Genomic DNA, 22,497 nt, shown 5'->3' with positions numbered 1-22,497 from the left:
CCCGGTCCCTTCACCTGCAAACTGGAGGCTGTCATGCTTGTCCCCCCCCGTTCCTCAACTCCCCTCCCCACGGGTGTAAAATTAATTCTGTTGTGCCGTCCTCCTTCTCTCCCTTCAGACAGAAACTCTTCATCCCAAGCCCTCAGGCACTGGTATCACCTCGAGTAGAGACCTTAGAGACTTTTCAGAAATTTTTTTTTTTTAATTAAAATTTAATTGACGTTATCTAGTTTTTGTTTTGTTTTGGCTGCTCTGGGTCTTAGTTGCAGCGTGCATGGGGGATCTAGTTCCCTGACCAGGGATCGACCCCGGGCCCCCTGCATTGGGAGCTCGGAGTCTTAACCACTGGACTGCCAGGGAAGTCCCCAGAAATGGTTTTAACTGGTTGTCAGAGGCGAGGGTGGGGGGTAGGTGAAATGAGTGGAGGGGCTCCGAAGCTACAGGCTTGTAATTAAAAAACAAGTAAGTCAAGGGGATGTTGTGAATAGCATGGCGACTGTAGTTGACAGTACTGTATTGCATATTTGACAGTTGCTGAGAGAGTAGATTTTCAAAGTTCTCGTCACAAGAAAAAATATCTGTGACTGTGTGTGGGGACGGATGTTGACTTATTGTGGTGATCATTTTGCAACATAGAAAAATATTGAATCCTTATGCTGTACACCTGAAACTAATGTTATATCTCAGTTTAAAAAATAGAAACTAGTCATGTCAGTTTAAAAATGGAAAAATTTTAAAAATGGTTTTAAGCTTCTGTGTAGGTGACTACTTTTGAAGCAGAATCCTCACCTACACGGCATAAAGAAACGCTGTGGTTCGATTTTCCGTCTGGGGTCAGTGCGGAAACCTTGTCTCCTGTAAGCGGAAGAGGCTATGCATCTGAGGGCAGAGCTTATGTCACACAGGTTTGGGCCCCCCCACTGGGAGCCAGGGCTTGTGGTTCCTCAGTGTCACGCAGTGGGGTGGGGCGGTGCTCCCAGAACACCGTTGGCACCCTCTCCTCTAGCACTGCTCGACTGGGACACCTCCCTGTAGCATCTCCCTCTCTCAGCTGTGAACGCAGGGATAGGAACATTGCCTTGCTTGTTTTTAAATCTCTGTATGCTCAGAGCCTCATGTGGTAAGTATACAATAAATGTTGGTGGATACAGATTAATGTATCCAAGTCATTTTGCAAATACTAACTGAGCACCTGCTATGTGCCAGCCTCCCTTCCAGGCTCTAGAGATAAGAGCAGTGGACCAGATAGACAAAGCCTGCTCTCACGGAGCCTCCATTCCTGTGGGCAAGACACACTATCCATGAATGAACACGTGGGATAAATGACATGATTTGGGGTGATGAGGAACGCCATTCAAGCAGGTTTAGGGAACAGAGAGTGGGAAAGCTATTTTGGAAGGGATGGTTGAGGAAGGCCTCTCTGAAGAGGTGACTTTTGGGTAGGCACTTAAGGGATGTGAAGGGGTGAGCCAGGTGAAATTCTAAGGGAAGAGTGTTGATGGCAGAGGGAACACCAAGGAGGAAGGCCCAGAGGTGGGGATGAGCTTGGCAGGTTAGGGGAATGGTGGCTGGAGTGGAGTGGGAGAGCTAGGCAAGGGCTAGATCATGCAGGCTCTTCAAGGTCAAGGTTGGCTTCATTTCCAGGAAGTCTGTTGACGCAGAGGATGACCCTGGGGGTTTCCTGGCAGTCTTCCGTGTTGTCTACACAGAATAGAATCCGTTGGTAGAAACGGCTTTGTGGGGTGGCCCCTTGGGGGCCATATGTTCTCAAGAACAGTTATTTGAGATCCTACTACAGGGAGACACTGAGGCGGCAAGGACAAGGCAGACTCAGAGGAAGGAGTCTGTCTTCCAGAAGCTCTGTCCCTCAGGACTCAGGCTCCCTCCCTCCAGCCTACCCTCCTCCCTGCAGCTCCGGCGGGCGGCACACGCCAAAGTGGGCTGGGGCCTGGGTTCCCCCCGGTGGGCCTCCTGCGTGCGTCTGCGTGTTTCAGCATCACAGCGTTCCCCTTTGCGGATTGGTCCATCTGGGGTATTAAATCTAGCATCGGGATGCTTAGGCTTGGAGCCCAGCCCAGCCACTCTGTGGCTTCCGATCCGGTGCAGTGCCTGGAGCCGTATGTGAAATGCATAGATGCTGAAGGAACGGGTGGACAGCGTGTTGCTTTGGGCAAGTCACTGAATCTCCTGGTGTCTCAGTTTCTCATCTGTAAAGCAGGGATAACAGAGGATTAAGTGAGACAGTGCTTATGATAGGAGTCTGAGTCGCTGTGCCCAGTGCGTAACAGGTGTGCAGAAAACATAACTGCTATTTTTAAGACGTTGTTCCCGTCGTCCCTGACTGCTCAAGGCTTTCAGAGCCTAGTTTCCTTTCCACATTCACTCCCCATCATACCTCTTTTTCTCCCCAAGTCTGTCCAAGATGAGACTCAATGATCATTTGCCAGTGTACTATTTTTCCCCCAATAAGACATTTGCCTTTTACCTCCAGGGGCCTCTGATGGTGGGACTTGAAGGTTCCTGGCTGCACATGGTGATAAAAGTCAGAACCAGCTACAGCTGTCTCTGAGCTGCCATCCTGGAAGAGACTCCAGAGACCACCTTGTGCAGCCCCCATATTTTTTAGGACATTAGTAACTTGCTTTCTGTATTGGACTGATATTCGGTATTCTAGGAGTCTGCAGGCAGCGTGGCAGGGGTGGGGAGATGTGAACGCGTGAGGATGCCAGGGCCCAGGGGAGGAACCGTGTGGTCCTGACGTCACCCACCAGCGGTTAGAAGCCTGACTAATGAGGGCATTCTGCACTTGGTGATTTCTTGTTCTTGTCAGCGGCCCCTTGAATCCGGCTGGTCTCCAGATCTTTTCAGAGATAAAGGAGCAGAGCCTAGTGTTCTTTCTTCAGCAGCCATCGCATCTCTCTCAGCCGGGCAAGCTGGCGGGAAACGGAAACAGAGGCTGAGAAGTTGGGATGGAAACACCCAGACTATGTTTACTGAGTTTCTCTGAGCCATGGGATGGGCCACGTGGAAACCACCTTCTCCTTTCCTCGTGCCTCCTCTTTGTCTTCACTCCCTAGGGCCTGTCAACATTCCAGATCCTCCGGCCCTGCCCCACTGCAGCCCCTAGAGGTGTCTAGTCTCTGTTACTACAGCGTGGAAAGGACAGGGCTTGGAAGCCGTTCGCTGGCTGTGTGCCCGTCCCATGGAGTTAAACATCACGACTCTGGGCCTCGGTGTCACTGCTGTATGGGAATCTAGAATGTCCCTCACAGACAGGTCATGAGGCTTCAGGGTCCCCGTAAATTCTTCTTTCTCCGTTGCCTCTCCCAAGGTCTGTCTCAAAATCCATAGACATCATTATTATCACTTGTGTCGCCGTTCTCTTTTTCCTTAGTTGCATTGAGGGGAGTGGGGGTCTTTCTATAAAGTGAAAGCTGCTCATAATGGAAATCATTTTAGACCCTCACAGAAGTTATTATTGTGACTCAACAGCTGTGCAGAAATTCTGGGAAACCATTCCCCTTGTCCCACCGGGTCCCAGTGGAGGAGAAAGTTGTGACCGCACCTTGGGGGCCTGTGCTCACAGGGAGCTTGTAGGAGTGGGTTTGGGAGGGATCTTCCTAACACAAACAGCACTTTTTTCTCTATTTGCAGCAAGGGGATGGCTTTGAACCCATGAGTGTGGCCTTTATAACTCAATGCTCAGAGTGTTCGAACCAATAGGCCTTTAGAGATTCTAAAAGAACCCTCTGTTTGGGACTCAGTTCTAAGATCCTGAAAATCATCTATCAGGAGGGTCCTTTGAGCTGATCCAGGTACCAGCAAACACACCTCCCATCTCTCCTTAGTGTGACCACAGCAGACATCACCAGTAGATCCTAGCACTTTTCTCCACACTGAACTAGAATGGAGCCTTGGGGTCCTCGCCCCACAGTGTCCAAGACTGAGAAACCCTATCCTATGCCTTTGCAGTTATAGAAATTGAGACCCGGAGCCTTACGTATCCAGCTCAAGGCAGATCTCCTTGTTAGGTGGGCTAAAACATACACACACACACAAATGTTCATACACACATAAAGTTTATACGCATATAACGTTTATATAAGCAGCTTTCATAATGTATAAACGCACGTGTGTGTGTGTGTGTGTGTGTGTGTGTGTATAATAATATATACATAAAACTTCTCCCCCTAGTTCTTTAAATCTGAGGACCGATTCACCAGAGGCAAAATTTGCTGACGTCCCTAAAGAATAAAGTGTACCGTCACTCCGATAAAATATCATAGCCACTTCAGTCAGCCACATTAAAGCTGCAAGAATCTTTAGGAAATTGAGCCTCGTGGGTCAGACGGACCACATTTTGTGGAACAGGCGAAATGCATCTGAGGTTGAGGGTGACTGACAAGTCGGGACATCTTTAGATAGGCAGGGAAGTGCAGTTACAAAACACCTTTGAGCTTCAATCAGATCTGGCAGAAAATTCAATCCTTTTTTTAGAAGGCAGAGAAAGGTTTGTTTTAAATGGTGAGTTTCTCTTTGGGTAGAAAGGTGTTCCTTGGGTGCGTGGGACTTGTGTCACTGCCCTTCTTTCCCTGCCTCCTTTTCCATTTCCTTGTGTCTCTTAAGATCCAGCTTCCTTCTCCGGGAAACTTCCCCTCTCCTGACAGCACCTCTAGTTACATTCCTGCTGAGATACACTGTCTTATGTTCTGTTGTTCTGTCCTCAGTGAGACATTCCCAAGCTCCAGTTGGGCACGAGCTCTCTTGCGGATCTGCCTCCCTTCCTGAGGTATGGAGAGCGGTTCCAGGCCCACCTTGAGCTGTGTGGAAGGTTTAGAGGCTAAGCTGGTCCATGCATTTGTGGCTCCCCAGGGCAGGTCACTATAGGGAAGGACCAATGTGTCTGTTCCTTTCCACACCAGGATTCACAGGCTTGGGCTGGGCCCTATCACCAGGGCTGCTATTTAGGGCTGGGGTCTCCTTGCCTTCCAGCCTCATGGATGCTTTGATGCTGACTGCATGCAGGGGCCAGGCTCTCCTCTCTCATTGCAGTTTACTGATGCTCTTCTGTCTTGGCAGCTCCCGTTGCCATGCAACAGCCAAAGGTACCGCGCCAGTGGGCCCCTCCCACTGTTTGTGCATCAGCCCTGCTGTCTGTCCCCCTTAGCTCTCAGTCCTGCTGCAGGATGGGGATGGAAGGACCTGGAGCAGCAAGCTGGGCCAATTTTAATTGAATTCTGCTTGCTACGCCTTCACTAATGATCTGTACATTAGCAACTTTGAACAGAGCTAAGATGGGGTGAGAGTGGCTAATGGCTGGTTGCCTAGTTGCTTCCTGGGACTTTGAATGTCATCTTGACGTTTTACAAATGTGACTCTTTGTTGCTGATGGGACCTCCCCTAGAAATACAGTGACAGCCGCACACTGTCATGCTTTGTTATTACTTACTATGTGTTTGTATTCACTTGAGCGTGAAGGCAATATTAGTTGCATTTTACAGAAACTAAATCTCAGAGAGGTTAAGTAACAGCCAAGATCACACAGCAAGTAAAAGCAGAACTGGGATTCAATCCCAGGCAGTGTGGTTTTATAGTTTGTGTTCTTAACCAGTATTCTATACTGCCTTTCTACTTATAAAAGTTGAAACCCACCCTAGGAGATTTTAAAAAGCTAATGACCTACTTTTAAAGGCAGTGCTGCCTTATGTATATAGCTACATTTATTAAGTACTTAATAAAGTAAGTACTTAAAACTGTGCTAGGCACTCTTTTAAGTGTTCTTATAATAGCTCATTAATCCCCACAACAGTCCTGAGAAGTATTACTATTATTCCCATTTTAGAGATGAGAAAATTGAGGCAGGTGGAGATTCAGTAACCAGTCCAAGGTCATAGAGCCAGGATGTGACAGAGCCCGAATTGGAACCCAGTAGTCTGATTCCATATTCTACACACATAAGTAAAACTACTAGTTTATAAAACAAAATAAGGCAAACTTCTTGACTTGGTGATTGTGGGGGAAGAAATTCTAGGGATAGAGAGGGATGGAAAACCCTCCGGGAGTTGCCATATTAGTTACTACAGCTCAGTCTATGAGACCCCTCATTTTTCAGAATGCTTTATATTCTGAATGAAAGAAAAAAAAAAAAAGCACATGACAAATACAACCCGTCAAATTTACTTAAAGGAACAATCATTAGGATTTGTGGGCGGTTTACTTAAAAACCAGTCTCCCTTATGTTCTCAATATTCTGTTATGAGCAGTTGCTTTTAAAATTTAGAGAAGAACTCAGAGGATGTCTGATTGCATTTTGTAATCTTCCTAACTCGTTGCCCGCAGCTGAGCACATCATAGGCACTTGGGAGCAGAGTGCACATGCTGGATTGATTGAAAATTGAAGTGTTATGTGTGGGATTAGAAGATAACGAAGGGGGGAGATTCCAGGCTAGGTATTTAGCGACCACATTTTTTGGGTGCCTCCAGGGTACCCAGGCTATACCTTATCCATCTGTTCTCCCACTCGTGGATCATTGGGGGATAAATTACAGCATTGTCAGTGATGGTGGCGCAGGTAGTATTGGGGTAGTGCCATTGACCATGCGGTGCTGGGAGCCCCCAACACCTGGCTTTCCCTCTTGAAGGCCGACACTCCACGTAGCCATGTTGATTCTGCTTCATTATCTTAGTTTACAGTTGGCAGAAGAGGACAAGATTGCGAAAGAAACTCTTCGCAGTCAGCGCGCTTGGCCATCCCAGCAGCTCCGCTCCACAGTCTGCCAAATTGCTAAATTCAGAAACGGTTAACAGTTTTGACATATCTGATAACCTACAAAACCGACATGTCCTGGGTTTGATCTTCCCATCTGTGTCAGAGGAGCATGAAATGAGCATGCGAGCCGGGCTGTCATGCAGCCCATTGGGGAGGATCTAAATTAAATCGGTGGTTCCCCTGCCGTCCCCCCACTCGACTGCTTTCCACCCCACCCCACCCCTTCCTCCCAAAGGGTTAAGTTACACAAGAGCGGGGCCCAGGTGCCTGTTTCTCTCCTTCTCACCCTGTTTGTTCCTCTCCCCATCACTGTCTTCCTTGTTGATCTTATTGTCTAAGAGAAAGTTGACTCATTTGTAACATTTAAACCAGCCTCCCCCTCCCACTAGTAGGTGTGTGAGCAGCTGGGGGCTTTACCATCTGTGATCCTCCACACTTCCAGCAAATTCTCTTTCTACCTTTGTGGCGCTGTGCAACCAACCCAAGCTCCGTGCCTTCTCTGTGTCCCATCTACCCCCTCTCTCACACCAGGGATCAAGCTGGAGGGTGATGGGCGTGGGATGACCTCAAAAAAAATCCCACTCATTTCCTTCCTTCTAGAAAAATGTGCCAGGCATTTAGTGTTAGGGATAGAGAAGTGAGTACACAGGGTTCCTGCCCTCAAGGAGCTCATGCTTTTAGGAGGAAAGGCAACAATATGGGTGTTACTAATTGCTGCAGTTTATTGAGTGCTCAGGATGTACGACGCACCGTACTTTACCCAGATGATCTCATCTGATCCTCACAACAACCTTGTGAGCTTAGGAAGTCTTCTCATTTTATTTTATTTTTTATTTTTATTTTTGTTTTTTTGGCTTTAGGTAGTTTAATAAAAATTTGGGGACAGAATTTATTTCAACAGACGCACTGCTAGGCCCCAAATGGCCTTTTTATGGCCAGCATCTGCTTTGACTGGTTAGGGTCTGGACCACACCATTGTCAGGGCCTTGGACGGCAGCCCATGGGGGTTGGGGGCAGAGCAGTGGGGTCTCCTCGTTGTGCCCCATCTGCCCGAGCTTGAGTGGATATCATGAAGGTGAGAGAAGCAAGAGGGGCTGGGGACGGAAAGAGCCTCATTTTGGAACTTAACCTTTGCAGCAGATAACCCGCAGAGCTTCTGGTGTCTTTTCTTCGCTCCCCTTCTTTCCCCTCCCCCAGACACAGCCTTCTAGGAAAAACAGTAGGGAAGGGATAATGCTTGGCACCGTTGGGTGTGCAAAGCTCTGTACCCAGGCCGAACGCAGGCACAGAACGTTGGGTGACTAGGGGCAGGCTGGGTGCGTGGAGTCCCATCTGCCCCAGAGCTCAAGGCCGGATGCGGTAACGGACAGGCACGTCACGTTCCGGCTGCATCAGCCCGAAGCCGTACCTGCTGAGGTCAGACTCGGGCATCTCCACGTCCGGGCTGATCAGCTCCAGGTCAAAGTGCGCCAGCACAAGGAGCACGAGTTGTTTGGTGCTGCTGGTGGCGTAACCCCTCCCCAGGCACTGGTTGTGCCCTGCTCCCCACGTTATGCTGTAGTTCTTCAGTTGCTTCCCATCCTTGCAAAAGTCTTTCTTCTCTGATCCATCAGGGCTCAGGCATCGGTCGTATTTAAATACCTCTGGGTCTGTGTAGATCTCCGGGTCCTTCTGGGGACTCAGGAAGGGGAAGAGGGGGAGGCGGTCGCCACATCGCAGGGTGAATTCCCGCCCCTCTGCCACGGGCAAGGCCAGGTCCACCGCGACCTCGCGGTGATGACGGGTGCAGCGGTGAGCCTGAGGCTGTCACTCAGCACGCTGTCCAGCTCAGGCACGCTGTCCAAAACCTTCTGTGGGAGGGCGGTCCTCTGCGAAATGGGCTGCTCTGCTCGCAGGAGAAGAGGCTCCAGCTCTCCACGGACAGCAGCCAGGGCCTCGGGGTTCTTGAGGAGGAAGAGCGGGAGCCGGAAGGCAGCAGGACCCACGTTCCCCTGCGTGGCCCAGAGCTGCAGCACCAGCCCGTGCCTGCATCTCCTCCGACACGCCCGTCTCCTCCAGCCATTTGCTCTGGTGGGCCCGAGTGGCCAGCCTGGCTGGGGACAGCAGCTTCCCCAGGCGACCTTCGACCCTGCACACCTGGTCCTTATCCCCCAGTGACAGGGAGCCACGTGCCAGTTTGGGGAACAGCAGGTCGAGCTGGCGGAAGGCGTGGAAGCCGTCGGCTGAGTGGATGCGGTCCTGGGCCTGGCTCTCCTGGGTGTGCGCGCTGCCTCGACACCGTGCAGAGTCAGGCAGCCGGCTCTGAGTGGGCGGCTGTAGGAGAATTCGAGGAGTCCCGTCTCATGCCAGCCACTGCCTGCTTCCCTGGTGTCACCCAGCAGGACCGTGTGGAGGTTGGTATACACGGCTTCCGTGCGCGCCTGGAGTTCTTTGTGGAGGAGAGTCGGTTTCATCTTGGACTTTGCATCGCTGGGGCTGTAATGCAGAAGCTGCACGTCGAAAATCCTCTCCATGAGGAAGACGGCACAGGCGTGGAAGTCCAGCCCGGTGCGAGGCTCCCACACCACCATGTCATAGGAGTGTGGGTCCAGGAGGACAGTGGCATACCTCCCCCCACCAGCACAGTAAAGATATCACCGTGCTTCTCCTTCATCCTAGTGAGGAAGCTGGCGGCATCTTTTCCAAACTCCGAAGCATAGCCCAACCAGGGGATACTGCCCAGGTCCGGCGGAGGCTCGCCAGGTCGCCTCTCTGTGAGCCAGCTTCTCCCGAGGGCTCCGTTTAAAGGCTGTCACAGCCCAGGGCTGGAGGAGCCCATTGTGCACCAGCCCTCTCCCAGCCCAGGTCTGAGCCCACAGACAGGACACGGGAGCGGCGATTTTTGCCCAAGAGGCAGGAGGGCAGGATGGTTATGAGCCTGACTTTAGCACCACACCTCCTGGCTTCAGATCCCAGCCATGCTTCTCGCTGGCCCTGTGACTTTGCTTCCCTACGCCTGCTTCCTCAGCGCGTGGGCCGGCGGGTCAGCAGCAGCGCGGCCAGAAGACCGAAGACCACGGCCCAGGACATGGCAGGGCTGGCGACCAGGCTGCGGCCGCGGAGCGCTGTCTTCTCATTTTAGGGATGAGAAATGGCAGGGGTAGTAGGTACATTGGCCAAGGTCACATGACTGGTAGGTGGTGGACTCGGTCCTCTGTCTTCAGAGGAGAAAAAAGGCTATTATTTTTATTATTCATAATAACATGTATTGAATATCTACCACGTGCCATGTATCAGGTGCCTACATACGTGCTGTCTTTCAGTCTCTCTGAAATACTCCGAGGATGGTTTTATCAGACAGTCATGACTTGCCGAGGACAACACGGGAGGAAGTGGCAGCTTGGGACTGATACCAAAGTTGGTCTGATTCTAGAACTTCCAGGCCTCTAGCCCCTGGGCTGTATCACCTCTCATTAGAGCAGTGCAAGGTTCACCATCAAACCAGCCACTTGTTAGAATGAAAGGAAGAGCTTTGAAACTTGGCTCCAGGCCCACAGGCATGAATGGGACCGTCTCAGGGTACCTGGGTTCCATGTTCACCCTGGCTGAGATGTACGATTCAGGCATCAAGTATTTTCCAGTGTGCCAGGCACTGTTGTTGCAGTGAGCAGGGCAGGGGGGTCTCTTAGAGCTTGACGTTCAGGAGGGAGGGGACTGTGGTGAGGTCCCTTCAGGTCGGGGGGTCAGTGCTCTGAGGAAGACACGCAGGATAATGGGATGAAAGGGATGCTGGAGAAGGCCTCCCTCAGGCGGGGCAACGGAGCTGCAGCCCGAGTGACAATCTGGGTGAAGAGGGTCTTGGCTGAAGCATAGAAAGTTCTGGAAGCAGGAACAGCTTGACCGTAGGAAGGAACAGAAGTTCCTGGGTGTGTTCTGAGATCCCTGCGTGGTTCCGTGGGGCTGGAAGGTGACATCAGTGGGTGAGGTGGGCTGCAGTCCGCAGACTGTCCTGCCTGAGGCACGGAGTCCCCACGTAGCTCCCTTCTGAGGGAGGCCGCCCTGCGAGCAGCAGGGTTGGAGGCCTTTCCGATAGAGAGTGGAGAATCTCACTTTTGAAATAAAAGGGTTGGCTTCTCAAAGTCACGCTTGTCACCTCTAAGCCAAAGGGCCGTGATTTGTAATCACAGGGTGGATGGCACGCACAAGTTCTGGTCTTTTCTTAAATAATAGAAGTGTGAAAACGGTCCTCTGTTAGATTCGTTCCCTACCAAGCACCCCACGTGCAGCGTATTAATAAATACAATAAGAGTTAATAGTTCTTAAGTGCTCCTTGTCTGTGTTCCAGTGGGTTGAGAGCTTTTCTTGCATGAGTCCCTTTAGTCCTCATGAGAGCTCTGTGAGCTTAGTACTCTTTTTATTCCCGTTTGAATGATATGGAAGCTGAGGTCTAGAGAGGTGAAATGTAAAGAGCCCAAGGCCACACAGTTGGGAGAACAGGGCCTGGAAGCCCTGATGCAACAGCCCGAGGAGTCAGCCAGGGCAGGTACTATCAGGCCCATTTTACAGAGGGAGAAGACTGAGGCATGGTCATGAAAAGGGTGTGGAAGAGAGTCAGGCCTGGAATCTGGGTGTTCTGGTTCTGGCGGAAGGTCCACTAGCCGTGGGGAAGGTGGTGCAACCGCACACTCTACTTTGCCCAGACTTATTCAAGGATTCAAAGCCAAGGGCCTCCTTGAAGTTGGGAAAGAGCCCCTGGCAGCCTTCACTGGGGAGCAGTCCCCGTGGCCACACCCCTTTGGCATCTGGTCCACCTACCCCCCTGCTCAACCCTTTAATACACCCCAGGTTCCTCCGAATCACCTGGGACATTTTTAAAAGGGCACATTCCTGGGCTTTGAGAGAGGCCTGTTGAATCAGGATCTTGGTCATGGGACCCTGGAATCTGCATTGACCTCCCCCCAGGCAGTCCTGAGGGGCGTTCAGGTTGGAGAACCACTAGTCTAGGTCTCAGTACTGAGCCCTCGGGGAAGGGTGGAAATGGCTGTGGATTTACTCTAAGGCTCTAGGCATGATGCTTAAACAAATTTCGTGGTTACTTTGGCCAGGCGAGAGGCTATTATCATCGGCCCCAGACGTTTTGGGGACAGGCTGGAAATAGCTCGCTGGCTGAGTGTTCCTATTTTGCATCAGTATGATTAGGTGTGTCTGGGGGCTGCAGTCTAAGTCTTTTTTTTTGGTATCTTTAAAAAAAATTGTGGTAAAATATACGTATCATAAAAGTGACCATTTTAACCATCTTTAGGTGTACAGTTCAGTGGCATGAAGTACATTCACATTGTTGGGCATGCAGCCCAATCCAGAGGGCTCCTTTTGGAACAGTCTAGGAGGGAAGGGCTGTGTACACATTAGGTGCTTAATAATTTCTTTCAGATGACAGCGGAGCAGCGGGGGTTATTGGGGTGATGGGGTAAATTCTTAAGCATTAAGTAAGCATCCCCGCTTCAGACTTTCTTGTGAGCCACTTAACCTCCGTCTGAGATGCTGGTGCAGGAGACGCTGGTGAGCTATGTTTAACGTTCAATTTCTATTTCTGGGCCAGGCAGGATGATGAGTTCATTGTCTGGTCAATGCCAAGGGCTGGTCGATGCCAAAGGCAACTTCCCCTGCCTCCCCCAGTTCCCCAGCAGAATAGAGGCTATCTCTGTAAAGAATCCAAGTTTCCCTCCTATGTGTGTGTCTCTAAGAGGCAACCCACGGTCACGACTGGGACTAGGGTTTCAAATGCTGCCGACTCAAGACTGATTGAGTTGAGAACCAAACAAATGGGCCTTTTTATATTTAAGAGGAGATTTTTTTTTTTTTTTTTTACCGTGTGTCAACAAAAGATCTGTAGACCATCTTGTTATAAATTTCACACTGCTGACTTCATACGTATGAGAGCGCTCACGACCCATTTACATTTTTTGGTGCATTTGGGTTCATTTCTGTGGTTACCACTCTGAGGAGGCCTACAAAAGCTGGCCTGTTCGGTGGTGGAGTGCGGTGCCAGTGGAATTTGGTGAGCCTCACGGCAGCGGAGGGGAGGGCGTTGGATCAGCACGTGGACTGAGTTACAGAAGGATGGAATTTTGCAGCTGGAAGGGATCTTCTATAGAGTAACCCCCCTGATTTAAAGATGAGGAAACTGAGACCCAGAAAAGGGGGTGGGTGCTTACCCAAGGTCACCCTGCTAGTGAGGAACCCAGCCCAACACGGGCCTCCTGGTCCCCAGCCCACTGACTTTCCACTGCATCAGACCTTTCTAGTTCTTGAACTCTGGCTTCCATTGACCGGTTGGCTTACAATATTAAAAAAAAAAAACAAAAAACCTGAAGATAAGTTTTCCTGAATTGAGAAGTCTTTCCAAAATCATTTATAGATCATGTGCCTTCTCCATTTGCCTTTTCCTGTACTAGGGTAGAATCAATCTTTGCTCCTGGGCAGACGCTTCAGTTTCTTTCCTAAGATCTTTATCTTCCTGATTACGTTTTGGAACCCCCTGCCTCTGTTCTGATGAGAGCCCTGGGTACCGTGGCTCTCTTTCCAGGATGGCAGCACAGCTGGTTTGAAAAGTGGAATATTGAGTCATCAGCTTTCTGGCGTGGCTTATCCTTTCCCAGAATTCTGAAGTCCCATCTGATGTTATTTAGTCACTGTCCTTTCAGTCTGGGAAATGATTCAGATATAAGCTACACAAAGAACTCAGCAGAGCCCTCTGTGATAGGGGTTCTCGAGGAGACGTGGAAAGCTGGCTCTATTGTTTGGACACCGACCATCGCTCGAGAGCCAGACCCCTCACATTCCCCAGTAAAAACTTCTAGGAAGATTCTGGGCTCTTGTGATGTATAATCGTCTCAGCTGCAAAATCAGATTAATTGATTGACTAAATATTGTGTTTATGGAGGACTTATTTTGTACTGACCCCACTCAAAGTAGGAGGTACAAAAAGGAATTTAACATGGTCTCTGACATAAGGAAGAAGCCATGAGTTGGTGCCCCGGTATCTCTTAAGGGGCTTTATTACATGCTTCTGTTTTCTTGTTAGCCTTAAAGAATCAGAGAAAGTTGCTAGAAGAACAACAAAGGGCACTATTGAGCCTTGAAGCTCAGTGAGGGCTGATCTATTCTCTTTCACCTCTGTGGTCCCGGGACAGTGTGTGGATGCTCAAAGAATATCTCTTTCCATGCACAACCCCTCCCCCGCCTTCTTAAAACAAACTTCCATAAAGGAGGCACCTTTTGTGCAGAGGGATAAGACTGAACCTGGGCCTGTATTACCTGGGTTTGAGTCTCTGTTCCACCCCTGAGCTCTGTGCCCCTGAGCAAGTCACTTACGTCCCCGAGCCTCCGTTTCCTCATTGATAGAATGGAGACGCCATGATTCATCTTGGGACCGTGAGTGCATCACTGAAGCTCTCTGATCGGGGATTTCTCCTTTTTAAAACAAGAGGCAGTGAGGATGCCTGTGGAAGGCCACTGGAATAGGCAGACAGCTAAACAGGTATTCATTGTTATTCATCCCATGTCAGGAATGGGCTGTTTTACTCTTTCATCTCCAATGGAGTTTCAAGGGAATACTTCCATTCCAACACAGGTAACTTCTGATTGCCAGTGTGTTGGTGAATCCCCTGGGCTGCATCCCTGCCCACCCAGCCCCGATTCTGCTGCCGTGCTCACAAGACGCAAGGTCGTTTGAGTAACTTTTGAGGCCAAATGTAACTGGAGGTAAAATCTAAATGTTCAAGAATCCTGCTTAGCAGTCCCAGCTGACCAGAAGCAACATTTTGGATCACCTACTGCTTCTGAATGGCTTGGGTCACCACACCCTCAATTATCACCGGCAGTGATAATTGAGAGGCATATGGAATGGTTATTTACAAATGGTTATTTGTAATTGATAGACCACAGATAATGGTCACATAAGGTCAACCCTAAGTAATCAGTCCCTTTTATTTCTTCTTTTTTTAAAAATTTATTTATTTATTTATTTATGGCTGCGTTGGGTCTTCATTGCTGTGCGCGGGCTTTCTCTAGTTGCATCGAGCAGGGGCTACTCTTTGTTGCGGTGCGCGGGCTTCTCATTGCAGTGGCTTGGCTTGTTGTGGAGTATGGGCTCTAGGGTGCGTGGGCTTCAGTAGTTGTAGCACGCGGGCTCAGTAGTTGTGGTTTGCGGACTCTACAGTGCAGGCTCAGTAGTTGTGGCGCACGGGCTTAGCTGCTCCGCGGCATGTGGGATCTTCCCGGACCAGGGCTCGAACCCGTGTCCCTTGCATTGGCAGGCGGATTCTTAACCACTGCGCCACCAGGGAAGCCCAGTCCCTTTTATTTCCGATAGACATTTGAAGAAAAGGCTTGAACATTGAATAAAACCATTTGCTTTTTGCTGTCACGGCCCTTCAGTTATTTCATTAAGGGATTGAAGCCAGAAATCATTTGTGACTTTTCCCCCATACATTATAGATTTTGGGGATAAAATATCTTTTGGGATTTCTGTTAACAAGAAGGAAGAGTCTAGGCTTAAGCAAGAGTATAAAAGAAAATTGAAACTAAAAATTGGTTTCTCGATTTGACTAAAGTTTCCAGTACAGTAAAGCCAAAAGCTTTGACTACCTGCATGAGCCAGCATAGTAAAGGTCAGGATGTTAAAACAAAAAAGTTTAATTACTTAAGTTTAAATTCGACATTGGGCTGCCTGTTTCCAAATACCCTGAAGCTCAATTATGCTCATCGTGAAAAGCATGTGTTGATGTTTATTGAGATCAGAGGGAAGTGAAAGGCCAAAGTGCTTCTGTTTCTATGGCCCTCCCACGTCTGTCCTGATTTCCCTCTCCGTGAAGTCACTCACCCGTGACCTTGGACATCCAGGAGCTTACTTCTCCCTTCAGAACCTCTTAGAAGCAGGTGCTTCCTGCATCCTCACTCTTATGGACTTGGGTCCTGCTCCCAGGATGCTGACCTCCTTGACCTTCTGCTGGAGGAATAACCTCAGACTTGATCAGATGGAGGACCACCTGGAAATCACCATGCTCTATTAATATTTTTGAGATATTAGTATTATATGTCAATGTATGTATATATCTAGTCATGTATATGTCAAGCATAACTGTGTCAAAGTTTATGGGAGAAAAGCTTGATAATTGAGAAAATTCGACCCCTATTTGTTTGCTTTTGATGTTGTGGTTTTTCAAACGTTTAGAAAGCTGGTTGTTATTTGATTTAGTGGCTTAACATTGGAGACGCTGTCTGGGATTTCTGGCCTCAAAAATTCTCTCACCCTTAGGGCTAACATCTTTAGCCACTTTGCTCTACCCTCTGGCAGTGAAGTCCGGGCCGTTATTTGGAGGAGGGTTGGGTCTTATAATAAGGGGGTCTTTCTTGGTTCTGCTAAAGCCCACTACCCCGCTCTGCCCTGACACTCACAGGGTGTGGTGGCTTCCAGTGTTATTCAGGCCACTGGTGCAGGGACCTTGGCGTTGTGACGAATGGCTCGGGTACCGGGCTATCTCAGGGGGCTGCTTATCCTGGAGCTTCCTGCCTGCACCTGAGCGAGCCTTCTCTTTGGGGTCACCCTCAGAGGGTACAGGGCATTTTGATGCTGCAGCACTGTGTCATTTGGACTTGAGGATATTTATCTTGGCTTGGAAAAGAAAGCATTAAGTTTGCAGTCAGGGGAGAGAGAGAAGGAGAGAGGAAGGGAGAAAGGCAGGGGGGGACACATTCCTTCCAGGGGTTTGGACTTTAAGATGAGGCGTGGGAATGGGGATGAGGGGAGGCCCACAGGTCTGTGGCGGGAGTCAGGGATTGTCACCACCATCATCATCATCCTGTCCTATCTTATCCAGTCGAAAAAGGCTATGATTGTAAGATGCCCCTCGATTTCAGAGAAGTTAAAAAACATGAAAATGACATGAATCACGGTTGGCAATGTTGGTGCTTTCATCTCACGTAATCCTCTTAATCTTAAAAGGCAAGTTCTCTCGTTCCCATCTTATCGGTGAGAAAACTGGGACACAGAACTTGCAGAAGATCACTCAGCTGGCTAGTGGAGGAGCTGAGATTGAAGGAGGTATTCTACCACCCTTAGGGCTAACATCTTTAGCCACTTTGCTCTAACCCCTGGCAATGAAGTCCATGGTGTTTGAACACTTTGATGTCAACATTTTGACCCAGCTATGTCAGACAGATATGTTAACTCCATTCCATTACTTTTAGTAAGTAACTTAAATCTCACTGACATGTTTTCACATTATTATTCTTAATAAGGGCTGGACCCAGGGTTGTGAAATGCTGCTTTCGGTGTGTTTCATGTCTGCTCTGCTCCTCCCCCTCTCCTACATCAGGTAGATCTCTGTTGATAACATTCAGATAATAAACACTTAACCTGCTATATTAGTCTAGAGAATCTGTTAGTTACCGGCTGTGTGACTCTTTGCAGATACCTCTCTGCTCTTGCTTCCTCGTCTGTAAAATAGGAATGATAACACTTAACGTTTCAGGATGGTAGTGAGGAAGGGAAGGTTAAATAACGTTTACTGAAGTACCTGGCATTCGGCATGGTGTATAATAGGAACTCAAAATATGTTCAGCTTGTTCCTGTCCCCCTTCTCCCTGGGTCACTGGATAGTAGGTGGCCACAAGCCCTGCACTAGAACCCTTTCTAACACACCTGGCCATGTCTCGTATATATAGACAAGCAAGTGGCTCTCACATCCCCTTGTAAGTGGAATCATTTGCAAACACCTTATTATTGTTTTACAGCTTTTTAATTTGCCTGCACAAATAGAGCCTGCCTGGCTGACTTTGAAGGAATTTTAATATCTAAATGCAGCCTGGACGTGTGTGCTGCAGCCCAGGAGGGCATGCCTTCCTGCTTATCATGCCAGCAAGGATCTCGTGCATGACTTCCTTACCTTTCGAAGAAAGATGGGACTCTGTCTCTCCGTATTGTCAGAAAGCTTTTTTCTCTGTTTGAAAAAAAAAAAAAAAAAAAGTCTCAAAATGGGAAACATTTTCCTGGGGAAAATCGCTACGGTAGCTCAGGTCCTTTCTTGCCCCTCCTTGGGTTCATTCCCATCCCATTGCATGTCTTCGGAGGGACTGTGGAGTGAGGTTCAGCCTTGCATCTTGGATTCCCTAAGAGAGAGGGAGGGAGGGAGATGGGAAGTGTGGGAGTGTGTAATAGGATACAGCTGCAGTGGTCTTTTCCCTCTGACCATATTTCAAGAAGAATAACATTTGAAGCACAGCCTAGCTTCCCCCAAAGGCCACATGTGCCTTTTCTGCCCCCATCCTGAGCCTCCCCTTCACTCATTTTTGGATCTTCTCCTGCACCTGCCTCATCCCTCCACTACTTGGTGGTGGCAACATAAATTACACTTCAGCAACTTATGGCCCTGAGACATCCAAAAATTAAGTGCTCTCATTTTTCAAAGATCTATTGGGGAAGACTGTCCACATCAGTGGCTGCAGATAATTTTGGTGTCCTCTTTGAGAAAATTCCAGCTTTTTGTTTGGAATGTCTCTGGCTTTCCAGTAGCACCTTTAACACTGAGAGCTGATCTGGATCTAGTATTATACTGAAGCCATCATTTTTAAGTGGGAAAAATGATATACAACATAGAAGAAAGGCACGAGGCACTCTGACAATTGTTTTCATTTTTATATGTGTGTACATTTACCTAGCCAAGATCCTGATCCTCATAATATTATGAATTCTGCTGCTTTCACTTCAACCTCTTTTCCATATCTTCATTATTGCTTTTAATAACAGTATCATTTTTTTGAGTAGTGAATATACTGTGATTTGTTAATGATGTACCTAAGTGAACTATGATTTATGAAATTATTCCTCTGATCTTGGACGTCTTAGAGTGTTTACAGTTTTTTCCCATCAGAAGGGAAATATTATAGTAAACATCTTTGTGCATAAACCTGTTAGCTTCTGTTGAATTGTTCCCTTGGTGTAATTTCCCAAGAGGGAAATTGCTGGAGTTGAAGGCAGTAAACATCTTCACAGTTCCAGTGATGTAGCGCATATGGGGATATTTTTAAAATCAGTGTTCTCTCTGCTAGCGTCTTGTGCCAGAAACATGTCAGAAGAAAATAATACAAGTGAACAATTAAAAAGATAATTTCCATCTTTAACTCATCTAGACATATGGAAATGAAAATGTGGGTTTGCGTAGATGGGTGGTTGGCTGCCTTGGAAGGCTCCAGCTCTTTATTACTGTGACTGTGTCTTTCACTGTGGGAGACAATCTCTAGCTGTCTTGTGCTTCTGGAGAAAAGGTGTGCACGCTATCTGTTCAACACCCCCGCTTCAGCATCCTGAACCTGCCTTACGCTCATTTGGAGCAGAATGGTTAGACCTCCATCATACGTCACCAACTGTGACGAGAGTTCCTCTCCCATTCGTGAAATAACCTAGTGTCCACAGATTAATATGTGTATATCATGTGTACAGCAGTGAGATTTTGGGTTGGAATAGACGAGGATTTTGAGGTGCTCTTTTGGGAGATAGAAAAAGAAGGTACTGGACGTCAGGAATGGTTAGCTAATTATAGCTTATTGAGGACTTATCTCAGACCAGGTGCTGCTCCAAACACTTGACATGGATGAATTTATTTAGTCCTCAAAACATCCCTACTAAGTAGGCATATCATTATCCCCATTTCACAGATGGGGTAACTGAGGCCAAGAGGTTATCTTGTCAGGGTCACACAGGACATGAACCCACGTGTATTCGTTTCCTAGAGCTGCCATAACAGAAGGACCGCTGTGTGTGTCTGTCTGTGTCCTCCCTTCTTATAAGGACCAGTCATTGGATTTAGGACCCACTCTAATCCAGGACAACCTCTCTTAATTTAATAACATCTGCAAAGACCCTATTTCTAAATAAGATTCCATTCTGAGGTTCTGAGGGGGACAGTATTCAGCCTACGACACTATGGGCAGGGTGGAGAAAAGGGAAAGAAAGCAGAAGCCCAGGCAGGAGCAAGTTTTGACCAGATGGCCCTGAGAGAGACACAGGATGGGCGAGAATCCCCTTGGGCCTTTGAAGAGGCTGTGTGGCCGGGAGCGAGTGGAGGAACCCTGTGCAAGAGATGGGGGTGCCCGGCACAGCCCGGCTGTATCAGCGTGAAATGATCCTGCCCGGAGCCAGCTAGCTTTGTGGGGATGGCTTTAAGGAGTAGGTTTGGGGTTAATGCCCTGCCATGCTTGAGTAGCTTGAGGAAGGGTTACCTAGAATATTTCCCTTCTCAAGCAGCCGAGTTATTCATTACACCGTGTCTCTGAAGCTGTGGGGAAAGCCCAGAGGCAGACATAAATGTCTCCAGTCGTAAAATCAGACTTGGAGCACCAGCCACAGGGAAGAAAGTATTTTGGCATATTATCTGCATCACTGAAAAATAAATTCATAAGCATTCCAAGAAAACTGCAGGGGAGAATGTAGAAATTCTCCAGCAGGCAAGGAAAGGTAAATGAAAATTAACTGTACCATGCCCATTAATGATTCCTTCCAGGTGTGTAGAATGTAATTAATATGATGCGGACCGCCGTGCTGTCTCTCTTGTTTTATTTAGGTGACCATAAAAGGTAATTTATAAGGGCTTTCCTAGGTTAACTGCCAATTTAATTCCTTGGACTGTGTTTTTCCACAGGCTCTTAGGTTTCTCAACAGTAAAATTCATCCACCGCTCTAGGGGCTTTCAGGAATGTGTGCTGAGGTTTGGGTTGGGGGCTGCTTCTCTTCACCTGAGATGCTCAGTGTCTCCACCCTGAGACCAGCCCGAAGGTGCCAATTCCTGTTAATCCTCTGTTAATGTGAGCGTTTTCATGTCACTGAGTGTGACAGTCGTGTACAAAAGAAGCTTTTAAAGAACTTGAAGTTGTAAATCTAGCAAGCTAGCCTTTAAGTTAAGAATCTTACTCTGCAACTCATAAATCTAGTAAATTTTAAGTTACATTTAGGATAGCCTCTGATTAATCATTGACCCTTGGACAAACTTCACCTTCTTTTAACGTTTTAAATTGCACTTAAAATCTCATATACTTAATGTCCTTTTTGAGTACTTCGGATGTCTGATTAACAAACAAATACTTAAATAATATAAATCTAATACCTCAATGACAAACATTAAGTTTCTTAAATGCTCCAAATATTATATGTAAACGTAGAAGATTTCAACTTAAAATCTCAAGTCAAATAAATTGTTCAATTAAATCCTTCATATTGGTAAGGCAGGGTAACTCCTCCTACTTGAGAAGGTCAGAATCTTAAAAATATTAATCTTATGGGTTTTCTTCTTAAACATTTCTGTACTTATTTAAAATAATAGCCTTATTGAGATATAATTTACATATAAAATTCACTTACTTTAAGTGTGGAAGTCAGTGAATTTTAGTATGTTTGCAGAGTTCTACAACCATCACCACAATCTAATTTTAGAACATTTCCATCACCCTAAAAAGAACTTTTGCATCTATTTACTGTTCCTTGCCTCCCTACCCCCGGCCTTAGACAACCACTAGCCTACTTTCTGTGTCTTTATATGTGCCTGTTTTAGACTTTTTTGGTACTTAATTTGAAATCATGCTGGGTTTTTAAGGAAGCAATTTTGATGTCTCAAACAATTTTGGGGTCACCTCCAGCCATTTTGGGGGTTACTGCCTCCGTGGCTGGAAGTGTCTTTGTGAGCCGACCCCTGGCTGGGGAGCTGAGCTCTGCCTCCGAGTGGGCGCTCTTGTAACCCATGACCCAGACTCAAGTCACTTACTGCCTGATTCAAATGTCTCCCCACGGAAGACCAAACCCCACCTGGGGGCTTCATTCCATTCTGATTCCCTGCCCGCCCACTGGGCTCACTGCTCTAAGACCCAGTGAAAGTGGCAGCTGACTGCAGACCGTGGTGTCTCGCGCCAAGGCCACGGTTCTGAGGTCACGCCCGGCGAGCCACGCCCCTGTGACCACCTAACGTCCTCACATCCCACTCATAGGCCACCAGTCAAGGCACTCACCCAGCAGCCTCTTGGCCCATCTCGTGTTCACGCTCCATGTCCCAGTGAGACAGCTTAGAAAGCAAAACCCCGGCAGGGACTCAACCAGATATTTGTACCTCCACGTTCATAGCAGCATTATTCACAGCAGCCAAAAGGCGGAGGCAACCCAGGTGTTCATCAGTGGATGGATGGATAAACAAAAATGTGGATATACATACAGTGGAATTTCATTCAGCCTTAGAGGGAGATTCTCACGTGCTACACCATGGAAGAACCTTGAAGACATTACGCTAAGTGACATAAGCCAGACACATAAAGGACAAATACTGTTTGATTCCACTTATATGAAGTCCGTAGAGGCGTCAAACTCATAAAGACAGAAGGTACCATAGAATGGTGGTTGCTAGAGGAGAGGTGATAAGTGGGCAGGTGGGTCACATGGGGCCTCCTGGGCCATAGAAAGGACTCTGGATTTTGTTCTAAGATGGTGGGAAGACTTCGGAGCAGAGAGGATGTTGTGAACTGGTTTATATTTTGAGAAGGTTATTCTGGCTGCTGATAGGGAGTAGGGTAGGGAGGCCAAGATGGCAGCAGGGAGACCAGGTAAGAGGACTTCGTCCTAGCCCCAGGGGCGGTGATGATGGCTCGGACCAGGTGTTAGGGACCAAGATGTGCTGATGGGGGGAGGGGGTGATGGCAGGTAAGGCACA

General features: G+C 48.0%; 1 protein-coding gene and 1 pseudogene across 4 annotated transcripts in view; one reads left to right on the top strand and one right to left on the bottom strand.

Moving 5' to 3' along the window:
• The window catches only part of CHST11 (carbohydrate sulfotransferase 11), a 281,187-nt gene that overhangs the window by 99,184 nt on the left and 159,506 nt on the right, over nt 1–22,497 (top strand). The gene's annotated exons all lie outside the window — the stretch shown is intronic.
• Nucleotides 8,114–9,844, bottom strand: LOC103006807 (prostacyclin synthase-like; annotated as a pseudogene).

The sequence above is a fragment of the Balaenoptera acutorostrata genome, chromosome 11, assembly GCF_949987535.1.
Source record: "Balaenoptera acutorostrata chromosome 11, mBalAcu1.1, whole genome shotgun sequence".
Taxonomy (NCBI): domain Eukaryota; kingdom Metazoa; phylum Chordata; class Mammalia; order Artiodactyla; family Balaenopteridae; genus Balaenoptera; species Balaenoptera acutorostrata.
The sequence above is the reverse complement of the archived record's forward strand: the minus strand, read 5'-3'. Positions and strand labels throughout refer to the sequence as shown.